Source organism: Mustela erminea, chromosome 1 (assembly GCF_009829155.1).
Source record: "Mustela erminea isolate mMusErm1 chromosome 1, mMusErm1.Pri, whole genome shotgun sequence".
Taxonomy (NCBI): Eukaryota; Metazoa; Chordata; class Mammalia; order Carnivora; family Mustelidae; genus Mustela; species Mustela erminea.
Genome location: NC_045614.1, coordinates 83,740,108 through 83,759,822, shown reverse-complemented (window position 1 = coordinate 83,759,822; position 19,715 = coordinate 83,740,108). Strand labels below are relative to the sequence as shown.

The following is a 19,715-nucleotide window of genomic DNA, read 5'->3' as shown; positions in this document are numbered from 1 at the left end:
AATTAAAATGTGGTTTCTAGAATAGCAAGAGATGTCCCTATACTTGTAAAACTCCAAGCTAATTATTTCTTAGATTATCTATGGCAGTGCTATTATATTAGCATGTCTATTACATATTAAATATGTCAGGTTCTTGTGCAATGTGAAACAACAGGAAACCATTCTAATTTACTATTTTTCCAGCATTCTTGTCTTTAAAATATTATTTTTCTCATATAGAAATGCAGTGTTTATTAATAGCATCAGATTTTCATCATGATTTAGTATGGGGTTATAATAAAAATAAAATATGATTAGCTCTAGGCACTTGAAGATTTTAATAGTAATCTGTCTCAGTTGTAGAACATTAAATAGTGAATTATTCCATCTGACAGGGGTTGGCTAACTTTGTCAGATTGGGAGAATGGAAATGTGCACTGAGGGAAGATAAATTTTACCTTACCTAAGAGACAGATTGGGATAGTCAGATCTTCAAACTCTTTCACTGAAGAACTTGGTAAAAACACAGAGGTGCAGGCCTTATCTTACATCAACAAGCCTGGGTCTTTCTTGTCTATATTTGTTCTCCAGGTGATTCTGACCTCATCAGACTCCTGTGTGCACATAAATCACCTGGCCATCTTGCTAAAATGCAGATTCTGATTCACTACGTATAAAACTGGGCACGAGATTCTGTATTTCTAACAAGCTCCCAGGTATTGCCAATGCTGCTGGTCAATGGAGCACATTTTGAGTAGCAAAAATCTTAAGACAGTGATTCTCAAACTTGGTGCACACTGTAATCTTGCAGGGGCTTTGAAAATTACTATGTAGTAGCCATCCCCAGAGATCTTGATTTGGTAAGTATATAGATGAGTGAAGCTTAGGTACTAGGGACTTTTAAAAACTTCTTGGTGATTCTAGCATACACCCAAGTCTGAGACCCTCTGATGTAAGTGAGTAATTCTAGAACAACTCATCTCCTTTGGTCATCCACCCTCTTGACCACTTAGGTTCTAATCTCCTTTCTGGAGAGTGATCTACCTTTCTATCTATTCCATTTGAAAGCAAGTAGGAGACACAGTGTTCCTACCACTAAAAACCTTATATATCTTTCCTAGGAACAAAGGATATTCTCTTCCATAATCTCAGTAAAATGATCAAAATCAGAAAATTTTACATTGATAAAATACTATTTTCTTGCCTACAATCTGTATTCAAATTTCATCAATTGTTGTAATAATGTTTTTTATAACTATATTTTTTCTTAGGTTCATGATCTTTGCTAGAATTACTTTGTTAGTTTGTTTCTCAAGGTTCAGTTTGATTCTAACTCCTTTACTACTATATGCTAGGATAGGTTGGCTGGGTTCAATTCCCTTTAGTTAATTGTCTTTTGCCTTTTAAAATATAGCTTTACCTGTGTTAGTATGCCTTTTTGCTACTGAGTCCTTCACATATAAAAAGGCAACAAATAAATTTGGTTTAACTTCCATTTCAGCCTACATTTACTCCTGTAATAACCACCCTGGATTGCAGACATGATTCTTCAGCCAATGCTATGCAATCGATGGGTCTCACCTATGTGCTTCTGAGGTAGGCCATCTTAAAAAAGGTGAACAACTGAACACTAAAAACATGATCCATAAAAGGAAAAATTGATAAATTGTACCTCATGAAAATGAAAAAAAAAAGTTGCCGTGAAAGGTCCAGTTAAGAGACAAGTTACTGACTGGAAGAAAATGTTTGCAAACCCTCTGTAGTAAGCTGAACAATGGGTACTTAAAAATATCAAGTCCAATCTCTGGAACTTGTAAATGTTACTTGGAAAAAGGTCCCCCCCACTTTAAAACTTCTATTAGGGGCTCCTGGGTGGCTCAGTTGGTAAGCATCTGCCTTTGGCTTAGGTCATGATCCCAGGGTCCTAGGATTGAGCCCCACATCTGGCACCCTGTCCTGCTGGAAGTCTGCTTCTCTCTCTCCCTCTGATCCTCCTTTCTGCTCATGTACTCACTCATACTCTGTCTCTCAAGTGAATAAGTAAAAAATCTTTTAAAAAAACTTTCATTAATTAATGTTTTCAAAATACATAGAATGTGTCAAGAAAAGGGGTAATTTTCTCACCTAATTACATCTAATTAATTAGATGTAATTAAGCTGAAGATTGTGAGATAAGGAGGTTATTTTCGGTTACCCAGGTGGGGCCTAAATGCCATCACAGGAATCCTTGTAAGAGAAAGGCAGGCAGTGATTTAACAAATACACAGGAAGGAAGATGATGTGAAGATGGAAGTAGAGAGTGGAGTGATGCAAAGCCACCAGGCAAACACACAGAGGAGAAGATGTGAAGATTGAGTAGAGAGAGAGAGAGAAGACCATAAATTTAGGAGAACTGGCAGCCACTAGAAGCCAGAAGAGGCAAAGATAGTCTTTTCTTCCAGAGGTAATGCCCTGCTGATACCCTGTTCATACCCTGATTTTGGACTTCTAGCCTCTAGAACTGGGGGAGAATACATTTCTCTTGTTTTAAGATACCCCCTTTGTGGTGATCTGTTACAGCAGCTGTATGAAAACAATACAACACCTATCCAACAAAGGGTACATCTTGAATATATAAAGAATGTCAAGGGGCACCTGGGTGGCTTAGTGGGTTAAGCCTCTGCTATTGCTCAGGTCATAATCTCAGGGTCCTGGAATTGAGCCCCGCATCTGGCTCTGTGCTCAGCAGGGAGCCTGCTTCCCCCTCTCTCTCTGCCTGCCTCTCTTGTGATCTTTCTACTTGTGATCTTTCTCTCTGTCAAATAAATAAATAAAATCTTTTAAAAAAAATGTCAAAATGCAACAGTAAAAAACAACCTAATTAGAAAATAAGCAAAAGACATGCACAGATATTTATTTCACTGAAGAGGATAAACAGATGGTAGAAAAGCACATGAAAAGATGTTTAACAGGATTAGCCATCAAGGGAATGCAAATTAAGACCACAATGAGATTTCAACTATACACCTATCAGAATGATAAAAATAAAAAAATAATGACAACACCAAATTCTGGTGAGGATGTGGAGAAACTAGATCATTTATGCACTGCTGATGGGAACGATATAGCCACTCTGGAAAAAAGTTAGGTTCTTAAAAAACAAAATATGTGATTATCATATAATCCAGCTATTAAACTCTTGGGTGTTTTCCCCCAGAGAAATGAAAACATATGTTTACCCAAAAACTTATACATAAATATTCATAGAAGCTTTATTTGTGGCAGCCCAAATCTGAAATCATTGCAGATGTCCTTCAACAGGTGAATGGTTAAACAAATTGTGGTACATCCATACCAAGGGTAACAAATAAAAAGGAATGTTGATACATGCTGCAATTCTGATGAATCTCCAAGGAATTATGTTGAGTGGAGAAAGTCAATCCCAAAAGGTTACATACTGTATGTAACATATGTAACAGTTTTGAAGTAACAAAATTTTAAAAATGGAAGGCAGGTGAGTGACTGTCACTGAGTAGAAATAGGGATAGGGAGGGTTGGGAAGAATTTGAGTATGTTTATAAAAGTGCAACATGAAGGACACTAGAGATTTACTTTTTTTTCTTCTAACCATTAAAAAATAAATAAGAGCTCTATTGAGTTATGATTTACACACCATATGATTCACCCATTTAAGGTATACAGATCGATGGTTTTTAGTATATTCACAGATACCTGCAACCACTGTCACAATCAATTTAAGAGTATTTTCATCACTCCAAAAAGAAACCCACTAACTACTAGAAGTCATTCCCTGTTTCTCCCCATCCCCTCCCTCAGCCCCAGGCAATCCGTAATCCATTTTCTATTTCTATATGATTGCCTATTTTGCATATTTCATGTAAATGGAATCATAAAATATAGGGTCTTTTGTGACTAGCTTCTTTCACTTAGCATCACAATTTCAAAATTCAGGTATGATGTAACACACATTATTCATTCTTTTTTATTGCTGAATAATATGTTATGGTGTAGATATGCCACATTTATTTACCCATTTGTATGTTGGATTTAGGTCTTTCCTGCTTTTTGGCTATTATGAATAATTCTGCTATGAACATTTGTGTAAAATTTTTTGTTTTGGTCTATGTTTCTATTCTCCTGGATACACACTTAAGAGTATAATTTCTGGGTCATATGGTAATGGTTCAGGTTTATCTACATTCTTATGACACTTGTTATTATCTTCCTCTTTGATTCCAGCCATCCTAGTGGATATGACGTGATATCTCATTTACTTGTAATTTGCATGTCTCTGATGTGCTAATGATATTGAGCATTTTTCGATGTGTTTATTGGCCATTTGTATGACTTCACTAGAGAAATATCTATTGAGATAATTTGTCCATTAAGAATTGGGTTGTTTGTTTCTATTATTGAGTTGTAAGAGTTTTGTGTTTTTTTTTTAAAGATTTTATTTATTTGTTTGACAGAGATCACAATTAGGCAGAGGCAGGCAGTGAGAGAGGAGGAAGCAGGCTCCCTGCTGAGCAGAGAGCCCGATGCGGGGCTTGATCCCAGGATCCTGAGATCATGACTCGAGCTGAAGGCAGAGGCTTTAACCCACTGAGCCACTAAGGCACCCCAAGTGCCTCAATAAGATGCCTGAGTGGCTCAGTCAGTTATGCATCTGCCTTCGGCTCAGGTCATGATCCCAGGATCCTGGGATTGAGTCCTGAATCAGGCTCCCTGCTCTGCAGGGAGTCTGCTTCTCCCTCTGCCTGCCATTCCCCCTTTTATGTGTGTTCTCTCTCTCTGTCTAATAAATAAAATCTTTTTAAGAATAAAATTATCTCAATAAAATATCTCAATAAAACTTTCAATTAAAAATAGTAATCTTTAGAAATTGGTATCCCCCCCTTTTTTTAGTCCAGTAAAAGGGCAACATAATAGCAAGGACTGACAGGTGAATTAAGGGCATTATGTGGGTAATTCTTGTGTTTAAAAATAAACAATAGGCATGTAGTAGTCTAGTGTTAATTTAACACACATTACTGTTTCAATGTGTAGTTTACTGATTTTGATTTCCACCAAAAGCCCAATAGAAATGGCACAGGTAATAGAAATAATTTTAAGTGCCAATACTTTTTAAAAAGTAACACATGTTAGAATCTATCATACTTAATGCATAAATAAATAAAAGCACAGGTTATCTAATTACCTCTTGAAATTTTAAAATCAGATCTCTGAAAATTTAAGTTTTGCTAAGCTTTAATCTTTTTTTTTTTTTAAGGAACAACTTTAATGGGCTATTAGCTGCTTTATTGAATATGAGAAAAAACATTGTATGCCATATTAATGCAAATTACTATAAGTACAAGGCAAAAGGACATAGTAATCCTTTATGATTTTATTCTTCTTTTGAAGAGGTTGGGAGAATATTGGCTTGAATTCTATCATTCTGTCCACTTACTTTTGTGTTCTTAAAAATACTGTTTAATAAAATTTCTTAGGTGACAAGCTAAGCATTAAATGGAATGTTAATGATGAATTATTTGTAAATGTCTATCTTAAGTTTCTTCCTTCCTTCCTTCCTTAAATATTTTATCCATTTATTTGACACAGAGAGAAAGCAAGAAAAAAACACCAGTCAGAGAGAGAGGCAGAGGGAGAAGCAGACTCCTGGCTGAGCAGCGAGCCTCCCTTGGGGCTCAATCCAAGAATGATATTATAAAAATTTGATTTTTTTTTTTTGCCCTTTGAGAATCTCTAAATACAAATTAATTTAAAGGATTTTTCCAAAATCTACTGTGTCATCAAAACGCATTGAAACATTTCTTAGGGCAGGAAAGGATCTTTTTAGTCTTTTGGTTGCTATTGTCTGGGATTAACAAGTAAGAAAAAACCAGGTACCAGGGCGCCTGAGTGGCTCAGTTGGTTAGGTCACTGCCTTTGGCTCAGATCATGATCCTGGAATCCTAGGATCGAGTCCCGCATCAGGGCAAGCTCCCTGCTTGGCAGGGAGTCTGCTTCTCCCTCTGACCGTCCTCCTTCTCATGTTCCCTCTCTCTCAAATAAATAAATAAATAAATAAATAAATAAATAAATAAAATTTAGAAAGAAAAAAAAAGAAAGAAAGAAAGAAACCAGGTATGACATGGCTAACACACTGGGAATATTTGTACCTATCAAAGTACCACTATTTCATTGTCTTTGTATCTGAATGGTCCTGGGAAGATTCTTTTGCTCCTCAGCAGGTTTGTGGTGTCCACCAGAGATTGGCTCTGGTGATCTGGCCGTTGTACTCTGTCATCTCCATCTCGAGGATAAAGGGAACTATGCTATCATAACATTGACAATAAGACCAATAAATAAATTAAGTAAATAAATAAGTAAATAAGGTGAAAAAAAAATTAAGTTCTATTATTTTGGAGCTCATTAGCCTAAGTGCTAGCAGACAGATGAGAATCTGGGCCATTCAGAAGATTTCTTCTGAGTAGGGTTTCTCAATATAGTCTTAGAAGTCCATCTCAGGTTTTTTTTTTTTTTTTGGATTTTTTCGCTCTGGTTTGTACTGGTCAAACCTGGATCCTCAAGACTAAAGAGAACTATAGCTTTAAGGGATGCATACTCCTAGCTGCCTATATCCAGCTCTACCATACTGATAACAGAAGTTCTGATGCTTCCTGATGTGCTCCATGACTAGTTTAATAACCAGCAAGTTTATCTTCCTGGATGCTTTTCTGCAGATGGTTGGTGGTAGCTGCCAGGACGCAGGAGAGACTCACCACCTGGGCACACTGGGTCAGGCCAAGGGTGAAGAGCTTATTTTAGCAGGGCAGCACGAGGCTGGTGTTGCATTCCTGACCAAGTGTCTGAACTGCTGGATTGACCTGGGCTCATGATGGGGAGGAAAAAGCAAGCAGGATATAGACTTGCAGATGTAGCTCATATTGAGGTATTCTGGAATGGGGCTGGGCATCATGAATCTAGATGTGATGTGTCTAAAAGGAGCGTGTCTTTGACTTCAGTGACAGGTGGGGACTGGTCTCCAATGATGACATGTGTGCTGCCTCCTCCACTAGTGTCTGTCTCATCTGCCAGGCATGGAGACATGAAGCCATCTACGGTATCAGGTGCTTTTGCTAAGCTCTAGGAATCTTACTTTGCAGACTGGTTCTCCCACAGTACTTCTGAAGCATTACCATTGTTAAGGGATGCATTTAGGTGGGCAGGGGAGGCTACTACATTTGTCAGTATGTCCAGTACCCCCTGGCTTGTCTCAGGTTTAGAATACATCATCAGGAGAACCATACCACTCCCACATATCAAAGGCTCCTGGGTGTTCATGAGCGTCCTGGATTAAGAAGATCTGTTTCTTAGTTGAGGTGGCACAATTGCTTGGTTTCTCGCATTGCACATCAAAAGGCTTCTTCTCTGCAGCTCCCCCCCGCCCCCCGCCACCCTCGCCAAAGGGCTTCTGTTCACACTGTGTAGATTACATTTCCATACCCATTTCTAATCATTTTTTTTCAGTTAACAAGACTGACAGCTGTTCTGGTGGTGCTTATTGACGATGCAGTCTTAGTTGCTCTGACAGCTGTAGGTCAAATTTTTCCATATGCCCCTTGTGAATACATTTTGCATCCTTCACAACTGACAGCTCCATAGTGACAGCCAGGGGCTTTGTGGCCACAGCCCATATAGGACTTCACATCTGTGGCCACTGGATGTGGGCCTTCCATAGAAAACGCTCCGCAGACACAAGAGTCCCTGAAGACCTGGATCCCGCCAGGAATGAGGTTATCCCAGATGGTGAAAATGACTGCACGTCCCTGCGGAAGCCAGGATCACCTTCTCAGTTCCAGCTGATGAGGAAGAACTGATGCTTGCGGAATCCATAGGGGCTCACTGCGGTAACTGCCTGGATCTTCCTCTGCAGGTCTGTAGCCACCTGAACGCTCGGAGGCCAGGCTACTGCCGCGGGTGCGTAAGTTGCCGGGATGCAAGGGGAGGGGCTGGCTAACAGCGGTAGGTTTCTGCGAGAGATCTGTGTGTGCCGGGCCTCCACCACTGTCTGTCCAAACAGCCGCTCCAAATTTGGAGCCACTGGGAAGCAAAATCATCAGAGAAACTCGGAATTTGTCACCAAAAGTGGCCTAGAAGCAGGTATGGCGTCTGTGGTGGACGTGCCCGGGACGGAGGGCAAGCAAAAAGACTTGAATGTGACATCTGAAATCAGGAAATTCCTGGAAAACACAGGCAGTGAGCCTACTTGACATTGGTCTTGGTGATTGTTTTTCAGATTTGACACTAAGAGCATAAGCAACAAAAAGAGGGACTACATCAAAATAAAAAAGCGTTTGCACAGTGAAGGAAACCACCAACAAAACGAAAAAGCAACCTACTGAATGGGAGAAGATATTAAAAAATAATATATCTTATAAGAGATTAATATCCCAAATATATAAAGAATATATACAACTGAACACTGAAAAGCCAAATAAAATACCATACAATCTCTTTCTTATAAGTGGAATGTAAAAAAAAAAAACAACAAACTTGAGACACCTGGGTAGCTCAGTCGGTTAAGAGTCTGCTTTGGCTCAGGTCACAATCCTAGGGTCATGGGATTGAACACCATGGCAGACTGCCTGCTGAGCGGGAGCCTGCTTCTCCCTCTCCCTCTGCTGCTCTCCCTGCTTGTGCTATCACAAATAAATAAGTAAAATCTTAAAAAAAAAAAAAAAGGGCACCTGGGTGGCTCAGTTGGTTAGGCCTCTGCCTGTGGCTTGGGTCCTGGGATCGAGCCCCGAATTGGGCTCTCTGCTCAGCAGGGAGACTTCTTCCTCCTTTCTCTCTGCCTCTCTGCCTATTTGTGATCTCTCTCTCTGTCAAATAAATAAATAATCTTTAAAAAAAAAAAATTAAAAATTAAAAAAAAATTAGAAACCTGTTATCTCAAATTTCAGAGATAACAGAGAACAGCTTGGTGGTTGCCAGGGTGGAGGGTGGAGGGTGGAGGGTGGGGGATGGGCAAAATGAGTGAAGGTGGTCAAAAGGTACAAACTTCCAATTATAAAGCAAGTCAGTCCTGGGGATGTAATGTACAGCATGGTGACTATAGTTAACAGTACTGTATTGTATATTTGAAAGTTGTAAGAGGCTAGATTTTAAAAGTTCTTATAAGAAAAAAATTGCAACTATTTGTGGTGATGGATGTTAAGTAGACATATTGAGATGATCATTTTGCAATATAAACAAATGTCAAATTGTTATATTGTATACCTGAAACTAATGTAATGTCATTTATCAGTTGTAATTCAATTAAAACATTTAAAATAAAACTCACAGGGGTACCTGGGTGGCTCAGTGGGTTAAAGCCTCTGCCTTCAGCTTAGGTCATGATCCCAGGGTCTTGGGATCGAGCCCCGAATCGGGCATTCTGCTCAGCAGGGAGCCTGCTTCCCTTCCTCTTTCTCTGCCTGCCTCTCTGCCTCCTTGTGCTCTCTGTCTGTCAAATAAATAAACAAAATCTTTAAAAAAATAAAAATAAAAATAAAACTCACACCCTTTTTTCATATATAAAAACATAGAAAACTGGGGCATAATTCTTCATATAGGTAATACTTATTAACATTATTAAAAACTAAGTAGTAATTGGTATATATATTAATGTATACTATTCATACATTGATGTGGCAGGAGAAATTACAAACAACTTTGAAATAGGTAAAAAATATTAAGTGTCCTAAGAAAATAAATAAAGTGTCCTGTTTGTGTACCATTCCAGCTTATCTCAGTCTTTGACTGTTTTGAGCTATTTTACAATCTTGTATATTTTAGAAAATTGATAATAATGAAATAATTCTTGTTTATAGAAATGCGAATGAATTGGGTGCAGTGGAATTCAATTGATTTCTACCCTGAGGATGGGTCTATTTTGCAGCTATTTATACATTATTTTAGCAATTTTTAATGCCCACATGCATGTGCTTCTTTGAATTCCCCTTTGAACTAATTATAACATCTTACTGGTTCCCTCATTAATTAATGAGTTAAATCAAATTTCTGATATTTACTCATTTTATATAAGTTTATATCAGTTTATATAAGAGTCATGATTTTACCCTAAAAAAATCTTAATAGTGGCCACAACATTCAAACAATACAAAATGGGATAAAATGAAAAGTGAAGGTCTCTCTGGGGGCTAATGGGGACTCAGTTGGTTAAGTCTCTGCCTTCAGCTCAGGTCATGATCCCGGGGTCCTAGGATCAAGCCCAGCTTCTGGCTCCCTGTTCAGGGGGAAGCCTGCTTCTCCCGCTGCCTGTTACTTCTCCTGCTTGTGCTCTCTCTTTCTCTCTCTGACAAATAAATAAATAAAATCTTAAAAAAAAAAAAAAAGTCTCTCTCCTACCCAGTTTCACTTTCATGTATCTTATGGTCTAATGGGGAAGACCGATATTTATCAGATAATATAAAATAAATGTAAAATTACAGTTCTGAAAGTATGTTGAAAAGGTGGAATACATTTCTGTGAGAGCAGTCATAGGGTGACCACACCTAGCCAGGATAATCTGGAAAGGCTCTTCTGACGTAGCAGCAAATGGGTTGAGATCTGAAATGAGTCAGGAAAACCATTGTTTATGGAGGTAAAATTGGACCATGAAGTGGTGATTCATGGAATCTAAGATGGATAAGTAAGGATGTTAAAAAAAAAAAAAAAAGAATAAGGTTGTTAGGACAGATAGAAAATAGAGACCTTTATAAACTTGAAGTTCTTTTTTTAAAGATGTTGTTTATTTAAAAGAGAGGGAAAGAGCCTGAACAGAGGGAGGGGCAGAGGGAGAAGCAGGCTCCCCACTGAGCAGAGAGCCTGATATGAGGCTCCATCCCAGGACCCTAGGATCATGATCTGAGCCAAGGACAGACACTTAACCAACTGAGCCACACAGGCGCCCCTAAACTTGAAGTCCTGATGAAGTTAATAATGCAAATTGGAAGGAGAGGCTGTTACAGAGCCTAGGTTGTTTGAAATATAGATTTTTGAAATAAAGCTGTTGAAGAAAATGAAAAAGTTAAGAGTATCACCATGGGAATGGGTGATTAGGATGAAATGAAGGATCTTGGAAATGAAGTTAGGAACCTCTGAGGTCAATTATTAGATTGATTGTCTATGTGGACGGTGAGGTTCCCCAACATTTGTTTATGGCAGAGCTTGGAGGTAAGTCATGTGCCCAGTCACAGGTGAACAAGGCAAATGACCTGAAAGAGGAAAAAAAGGAAGAAACATGGGGAGGAACAATGGTCTGGAGTGTCAGAGATCTGCTGCTATCACCTGAGAGAGGAGAAGGCTACAGGGCCAGCATGCCTTTGGGGAAGCCCAATTTCAATTAATTAAAGGTGGTAGAGGAGGGGTTCTGGGCCAGAGTGAGGTTATAGGGAGTTTGTTGATTATGGATCAGGAATTCAACGGGTATGGAGAAGGTTTGTAGAAGGGAAGTAGGCAAAGACTGTGAGGCCAGGTCATGGGCAACGCAGTAGAAGTATTAAGGGATGGTACCCTGAAAAGTTGTTGAGGTGATGGTTTACATTTTGGATGTTGATATTTCAAAGCAAGGACTAGAGCCAAAATGGATTTAATTTAGCTCTCAAACACGTTTTTGAGGATGGGTAGGAACTAATGAGTAAAAGCTAATGACTTTTTTTTGAGGCCAGATAGCAGCCAACAGAATCAGAATCCTTTTGTTTCCTAATGGGTGAAAAATGATATCTCCTTGCTGATTTAAATTGCATTTCTTTCATTTCAAGTGAGGTTGGGCATATTTTCATGTACTTTTAAAACAATTGTTTTAAATTAGATTATCTTTTTTCTTTTTTAAATTTGTACCAGCTCTCAGTAAATTTAGGAAATTAGCTTTTTTTTTTTTTTTTAAAGATTTTTTTTTTTTTTTTTTTTTTTATTTGTTAGAGAGAGAGAGATACAGAGCGCAAGCACAGGCAGACAGAGTGGCAGGCTAGAGGCAGAGGGAGAAGCAGGCTCCCTGCCGAGCAAGGAGCCCGATGTGGGACTCGATCCCAGGACGCTGGGATCATGACCTGAGCCGAAGGCAGCCGCTTAACCAACTGAGCCACCCAGGCGTCCCAGGAAATTAGCTTTTTGATATATGCATTTGAAATACTTTTTTCCATTATTTATTTGTCTTTGACTTTGTTTATGCTTAGTCATGTAGCAGTTTTAAAATTTATGTTCTGGATTTACCAATCTTTCTTTTTATGATTCTGGGTTTTGTGGTTCTGGGTTTCCTTTTCCCGCTCTAATACTGTTGATAATTTTACTTGTGACTTGTTTTGGAAGTTTTTGGGATTCATCTTAATAGTAAAATCTTTGTTCTACCTGGAATTAAATTAGGCATAAGAGGGGAGGAAGGGATCTAGCTTTATTTTCTTTCCAGATAGATGTTCATTTGTTCGGACTTAGCTACTGACATGAAATCTCACCTTTGCCATAAATAAAATTCCAATATAGTTGGGTCTATTTTTACAAGAACAAAGGTTTATGTGAGACTGCGTGGTATACTTGAGAGGCATGTCTTGGAGCAAAATAGACTAAATTCTTACTCTAACACTTATTGTTGACCTTGGACAAGGAACTTCCTGGGTTCCAGTTTTTTTTTTTTTCATCTTCAAAACGGACATGACCATAGCCTTAGAGGTCTATGACAGTGGGTGAGATCCATACACTAGAGCAGTGTCAGCAAGAAGGAGCACAGAGCAAAGGAGGTCAGGAAGTAGGGAGGGAGATTGTCTGAGACCCTGTAGGCCATTGTGAAGATTTTGTTTTTTCCCCAAGAGGAAGATGGGAGACCGCTAAAGATTTTTGAACAGACAAGTGATATGATCTAACATATTTTACAAGGCTTTTGTATTGAAATTATACTGTACAAAGAAGCAAGGCAGAAGTGAGTTGTAGTTTTGAGGCAAGAGGTGATGAGGGATTAGACCAGGATGGGAGCAGAGATTTGAGTAGGAAATGATGGAATTCTGGATGTAGTTGCCATCAACTGAGATGGAAAGACTTGGGAGTAGAGTAGGTTTGGAAGCAAAGACTGGGAGTTGGGAATTGATCATTAAATGTGTTAAATGTGAGAGATTTACCACATATCTAAGTATAGATGTCAGGTAGACACTGTATCCACTGGGGGTTCAGGAGAGAGAGCAGAACTAGAGACGAAATCTGAGAGTCATCAGTATACAGACTGTATGTAATATATTTAAAGTCATGGGTTGAGCTGAGATCACCAAGGGAGAAAGAAAGACAGGCAAGAAGAAACTGACCAACAGTGGTGTTTTAGAAGCCAAGTGTGGAGTAGTAGGGCTGAAAGCCTGACTGGAGTGGGTTTAAGAGAAGGTGAAGGAAGAAATAGTAGACAGAGTAAGTACATATCGTTCTATTAAGAAGGTTGGATGAGAAGGAGGAAGGAGGAAGTATTGGTGGGGAGGAGGAGAAAGGAGAATGTATGACATTGTTGCCTGGGACAGTCAGGCATTTGTTGATCAACACAAGTGTTTGAGTTGGTGCCTCCCCAAGCATGGTTAGCATACCACTGTTGGTCTATGATATGTTTTTAAGGAGTACTTCAGGGCATACTTTTATAATCTTAGTCATCATACTTTGAGTCACTGTCTATTTTGAAAAAATACAACTAGCACTTATAGTGATATAAAAGTAATGGTACGAGTTCTTTTTGAAATAAATTTATTTCAGAGAAAAAGTGAGTAAGTTTAAAGAAAAACATTAAAAGCTACACAGGGGCACCTGACCGCCTCAGTCAGAAGAGCATGCAACTCTTGATCCTGGGGTAGTGAGTTTGAGCCCCACATTGAGGGGTAGATAATACTTAAAAATAAAGAGATAACTTAAAGAAAAGCAGTACAGGTAGTTGATAGATACGGTAAGTTGACACAAATACTTCAAGCTTAGGCAACACATGCTTAGGGCACTCAGGTTCTTTTATAATCTAGCTCCTTGTCTGACTGAAGTCACACTTTGTTTCTCAATCCTCCTAAAGAATTTTTCTCATCACTATCTATTTCTGTCCGGACTCTGCATATGTCTTCTCTGAATCCTGCATTTTGACACTGGGCTACATTGTTACTTGTTTATATATTGTATCATTTGTGTGTTATATTTTCTTAGTGAGAATTTCAAGCTGCTTCTGCCTTCCCCCACTCAAACACACCCACCTACACATAAACACACCCACCCACACACAGTTCTCTTTGCAAGTGCATTTGCTGTGTGGCCTGCTGAATCTTCCTAATGTTGGGGTCTATGGGAAGAGTGGAAAGCCAGAGCAAGGCCAGTGTCTAGTAAGATGGGACCTAAGCTACAGTAATGGCTGACGCAGGCTACGAGAGCCAGGAAGTTCCAGGCTCAATGTCCAGGCGCAATGTCCAGAATTAACAACAATCACAGACCCAACTTAGTTGTTGGCAGGATAAGGTGATCAGGCCTGGTGATGAGAACATGGCAGCCAGCTTTTCCAGGTAGCAGTCCATGGGCAATCACGACAGGGCAATTGTTAAAGCAAAGGAATCCTCTCACAGTCAGTTAGATCACCACTTGCCTGCTTGCTTACGGATGGCCTCGGGCAGGAGGCCTGCCAGACTCAGGAGAGCACCAGGATCTCCCATCGCTACTGAAGGACACTTCTGGTTCGTAGAGGCTTGTTTTGATGAAACCTATCTGGATTTGAATCCTGGCTTCATCTACCTATGTGGCCTCCGTTTCTCCTCTGTAAAATGGGGATAATAATTCCTAATAATTATTAACTAAACAATACCTTAATTACTAGTGATAGTTAAAAGAAAGTGGAGAATCCTCACAGAGAGATTAGTGAGTAACTAGGTAATGGCTTGACTTACAGTCAGTAGAAGGATAAACTACTTTATTATATTAAACCATTGGTGGAATGAACTGGTCAATATGCCAGCCATCCAATAGCATGAAGGGGCTGTATTATTTCTAATATGATTGAACCTAGGGGTCTTGGATGCAATTCCGTTGCTGTATTCAGAATGTTAGGTCACTTTTGAGTGCTTTTTTTAGTTTTAAAAAATAATGTATAGAAATTAAAGAGGGCCCAGCCCATAAGTTATTGTGTTTAACAAGTATGTTATGAATGCCTATCCAATAAAGGCAGTATGCCCACAGGCCCCGAGGAAATGGTGGTGAGTAAGACAGGGATTGTCTCTGCTCCTGTCCAGTTAGTGAATGATGATTGTGATCTATGCTAGATGAAGTGCAGGGTGCAAAGGAAACAGCTAATAGGGGGATCTTGTTTCTTTTAGGGGTGGTTGTTGGGGTGTTTAAAATGAGATCGGGAAGAGAAATAGAAGTTAGTTGGGTAGAGCAGGAGGTAAAAAGAGTATTTCAGGAAGACCACGAGTTAAGGCCTTGGGGCTGGAGGACCATGGGTTTCCCAGGCCTGAGAGATGTTTAGTATGGCTGGAGTACAGAGAAGAATCAGTGTGGCCGAATACGATTGTGTTGTGGATGTAGGCCAGTACGTCACAGTCTTCTGGGTGATATTAAGGAGTTTGGATTTTGCCTTAAAAAAATGGGGAGGCCAAATGTACATTAGTGAAATGAGCTCGGAGACCACTCTGGCAGCAGTGTGGAAGGAGGTGGGGAGCAGTGCCAGAATGAAGGAGAGAGACCCATTAGGAAGCTACTATAGTGTTCCAGTTAAGACATGATCAGGGCATCCGCTGAGCTGGGAGCAGCAGACGAAGAGTCACAGACCAATTTGAGATAGTTATAATAGCTCCCTTGGGAATAGAGGCTACTTCTGCCAGAGAAGGAAAGACAAAGATTTTATTTTTAGAGTGAAGAGGTTATTGGCTGCTTGTCTTCTATTTCCACAGAGAAGGAAAGAAGAAACTATCTTACAACTTAATGAAGGAGAATTTGGGATTATTTCGTATAGTAATAGACCTGTCAAATAGAAACTGTGTAATTTTTAAATGAGGAGCTTTTAAAGTGAGATAGAGAAATCCATCCTGGAAGCAAGAAGATGGATCCAGTGACCTCTTGAACTGTTTTCTATTTCATAATTTCTTATTCCATATTTGCCTAGTACACCTCTTGTGAATACTAGGATATATTTTTATTTAAAAGCCATCCCACTCTTGAGCACTGAGTATTCCCAGAAGTTCTCCTGGAGCATTTACACACTTTATCAGTGTGAGAAAGAGAGAAGCAGATCTGGATAGCCAGGAACAGTCCTGGAATAGACTGAGGCCCCGGCATTCTGGGGAACGCAAGCAACCCTTGACAAGACCACTGTGTGGCCATGGCAGATCAAGACAAAAACAAGACCACTTAGTAACCATGTGTGAGCACAGGGGAAAACATGAACGACTTCCAAACTGCGAAAACAACCAAACATCTCCCCTATCCTGGTGGGTGGGAATGGTTGCTGCTGCTTTACCAACAACAGCCTTAGTCTCATTCCATTCTTCTTAGCTTCCATATAGAATTATGAAGATAATCATAGAATTACCCGCATCCTGATAACATCCAATCCAGAGCAAAGCCCTACTTTCTGGAGTTCTCCCTTACATCACATAACTAACACAAGCCCAAATCCTTTATTAAAGCCCTTCTAATAATGCCTTTCAGTGAGGTGACCTGTGGTTCCCCAGAGGTATGTTCTTCATTACTGCAACAAGTCAAGAGACCCAGCTTTTTCAACTACCCGTGCTCCCCCTGGTCTTTGGCTCAAGAGCATTAGTAAACATAAGGAACAGTCTGTGGGGTTTGTATCTTTTCCCACCCTTTTGCTATTGAAGTAAAAAATTCAAATTTGGGGGGCACCTGAGTGACTCCATCAGTTAAGCCTCCAGCTCTTGGTTTCAGCTCAGGTCATGATCTCAGGGTCTGAGATTGAACCCCACGTCATCGATTTCCATGCTCAGCAGGGAGTCTGCTTGAGATTCTCTCTCCCCCTCCTCCTCTACATCTCCCCTTACTCACGCATGCATTCCCTGTCTCTCTAATAAATAAATAAATATTTAAAGAAATTCAAATTTTTCTGTGTTTTGCTCTATCACATAACTGGTATCTTCTAGTTTTGTATGTGCTGTCTTGACACCTGTAAGAGCACGGCAGTTCTGGCCAGGTTCTTTGTTAAACATCGTAGTCCACTTCTTTATCTTGTTATATCACCAAGTTCTTATGTCAGGGGAAGAACAATCATTGACAAAAATCTGACTTTCTTGTTAACATTTTTGCATATGGTAAGTTATGCAAATTGATGATATGACAAGTGAAATAATCTTAACTCAGCCAAATCATACTGCCTGTTCATAATAATGAGGCCTTTCTATTTGCAGCAAAAGTGGCTCTTTTGTGTTCAAGATTTTTAGTTTGTCCACATCTGTGAGAGAATTCCCAAAGGAACTTTGATCTTGTATGTCCATGGTTGAGTATTCACGGATGTTGCTGAAGGTTCATTACTCATCCATGGGCAGACCGCCTTCTTCCACATGGCTTTCTCTTTCAGCTAATTCCGTATATAGAATGCAGTACTCAGCAACATCGTGTATGCAGTAGATTTGTGACAGACTTTGGGGGGAGCTGGGCTGTTTGTGAGTACCTACATTAAATGGCCCCCTGTGTTTGAGGGCTGTGCTGTGGGGGGACGTGCTACAATGTTATTCAAGAAACTTAATTCAAAATTACACAACCCTCACTAAAACTTGTATTACATGCTGGTGAAATACTCTAATGAAAACATCATCTCTCTATACGTGCATTTTGAGTGGATAATGAAAGTGATTGTATATTCATTCTTCATATAGTTTTCTTGCATCAGTGCACCATCCTCTCACCCCTCTGTACTCTGGACGGAAGGCTCCCCTTTGTGAGTCAGCCAGTGGGCTGAATGAAGGAGGCAGAGGGGATTATTATGTGACACTGACAGCTAAATAATCATTTTGTTGTGCTTTGGGAATTAGAATGAAGATGGGGATCAGAATGGAGAGAGGGGCTAAGGAAGAACTGTTTTTTGCAACTAAAACTATTATCACATCCTCCTATGTAATGTTTCAGCTCTTGCATATTCTGAAGATATCACCCCATTTTGATACTAAGAGGGAAGAGAGAGAACCAGGAATGCGGAAAATGGTTAGAACGTGGTCAAGATTTTGAATGTCTTCTAGGAGATAATTTCTATTTTATTTTGTATCATTATATTAAATGAAATAAGTTAAACCTTTTGAATGGTTATGAATAGATATTAAATGTATTTGTTAAATTGCTTATGATTCATTAATTCTCAAACATTAAATGTTAATCAGTAAAAAGCTACTTTTAAATTACTAAATTGAATCTTTTAAGAGAGATTGGTTTTACAGACTAGAAACTTTTTTTTTTTAACTAATAAAAAGGTCACTGAAGATTTTCTTCTGGAGCAGTTTTATAGGACAAGTAACTAGAATTTTAGATATTCTCATATTAGAAAGTTATTGTTTTAATAAAATAAATACCTCTTTTTGTACCATTAATAGATGGAATGCTTTAAAACTAGTTTCTACTTTTATCTCATCTTTTAAAAGGATTGTTTCTTTGTTTATATTAAAATTTTAACCTCATTTTAAAACAGTTTTAAATTTACAGAAAAGTTGCAAAAATAGTAGAAAGATCCATAGATTTTTGTATGAATTTTATCAAGATTTTCTGCTAGTTAGCATTTTTGCATTCTCTTACTCTCTGTCTCTCTGAGCACACACACACACACACACACACACACGCAAACATACAGATATGTACACATATATATTGCTGTGGATTTTGTTTTTGCTTGAACTACTTGACAATATGTTGCACATATGATGCCCTGAAATTCCTTAATATTTAGCGTGTATTTACCATGCAAAAATCAAAATTATGAAATTGACATTTATCTAACATTACCATCTAATCCATAAATTCCACTCCAAATTTGCCTGTTTCCTCCAAAATTGCCCTTATGGGTCCAAGGTCCAGTCCGGAATCAAGTATTGCATTTAGCTGTTACTCCAGCTGGAAAAATTTCCAAATCTTTGTCTGTAATGAAATTGACATTTTTGAAGAGGAGATGCCACTTATGTTGCAGAGTCTCTCTTCATTGGAGGTCACATGATATTTCCTCATATGCATTTTGGGCAAGAATGATCTTTTTTAATTTCTATTTTTGTATGTGTTACATAATATAATTTGTCAGAAGAGTAGCACATATATATATAATTTATAAATAAATGGAGGTCCGTGCACAACAATGTTTCTACTATGGTGATACATGAAGATAAAGATTTGGAGGCCACTGTGCTAAGTGATAGTGAGGATAACAGTCTAGACGCTGGGTGGTGGAAAGAAGAGAATGAGCGTTTTTTAACTTGGGCATTGTAGGAACCCAGAAGCCTTGAACTGATGAATTATCCTGGTTCTGAGTTAAGACCATAATTCTAAGCCTCACATCTTTTTTTTTTTTTTTAAAGATTTTATTTATTTACTTGACAGATCACAAGTAGGCAGAGAGGCAGGCAGGAAGAGAGAGAGGAGGAAGCAGGCTCTCCGCGGAGCAGAGAGCCTGATGTGGGGCTCGATCCCAGGACCCTGGGATCATGACCTAAGCTGGAGGCAGAAAGGCAGAAGCTTTAACCCACTGAGCCACCCAGGCGCCCCTAAGCCTCACATCTTTGAGTGATCAG

At 39.1% G+C, this 19,715-nt stretch overlaps 1 pseudogene; it reads right to left on the bottom strand.

Annotated features, from left to right (window-relative positions):
• Positions 1 to 6,205: 6,205 nt before the first annotated feature.
• Positions 6,206 to 14,654, bottom strand: LOC116590317 (annotated as a pseudogene).
• Positions 14,655 to 19,715: the final 5,061 nt, after the last annotated feature.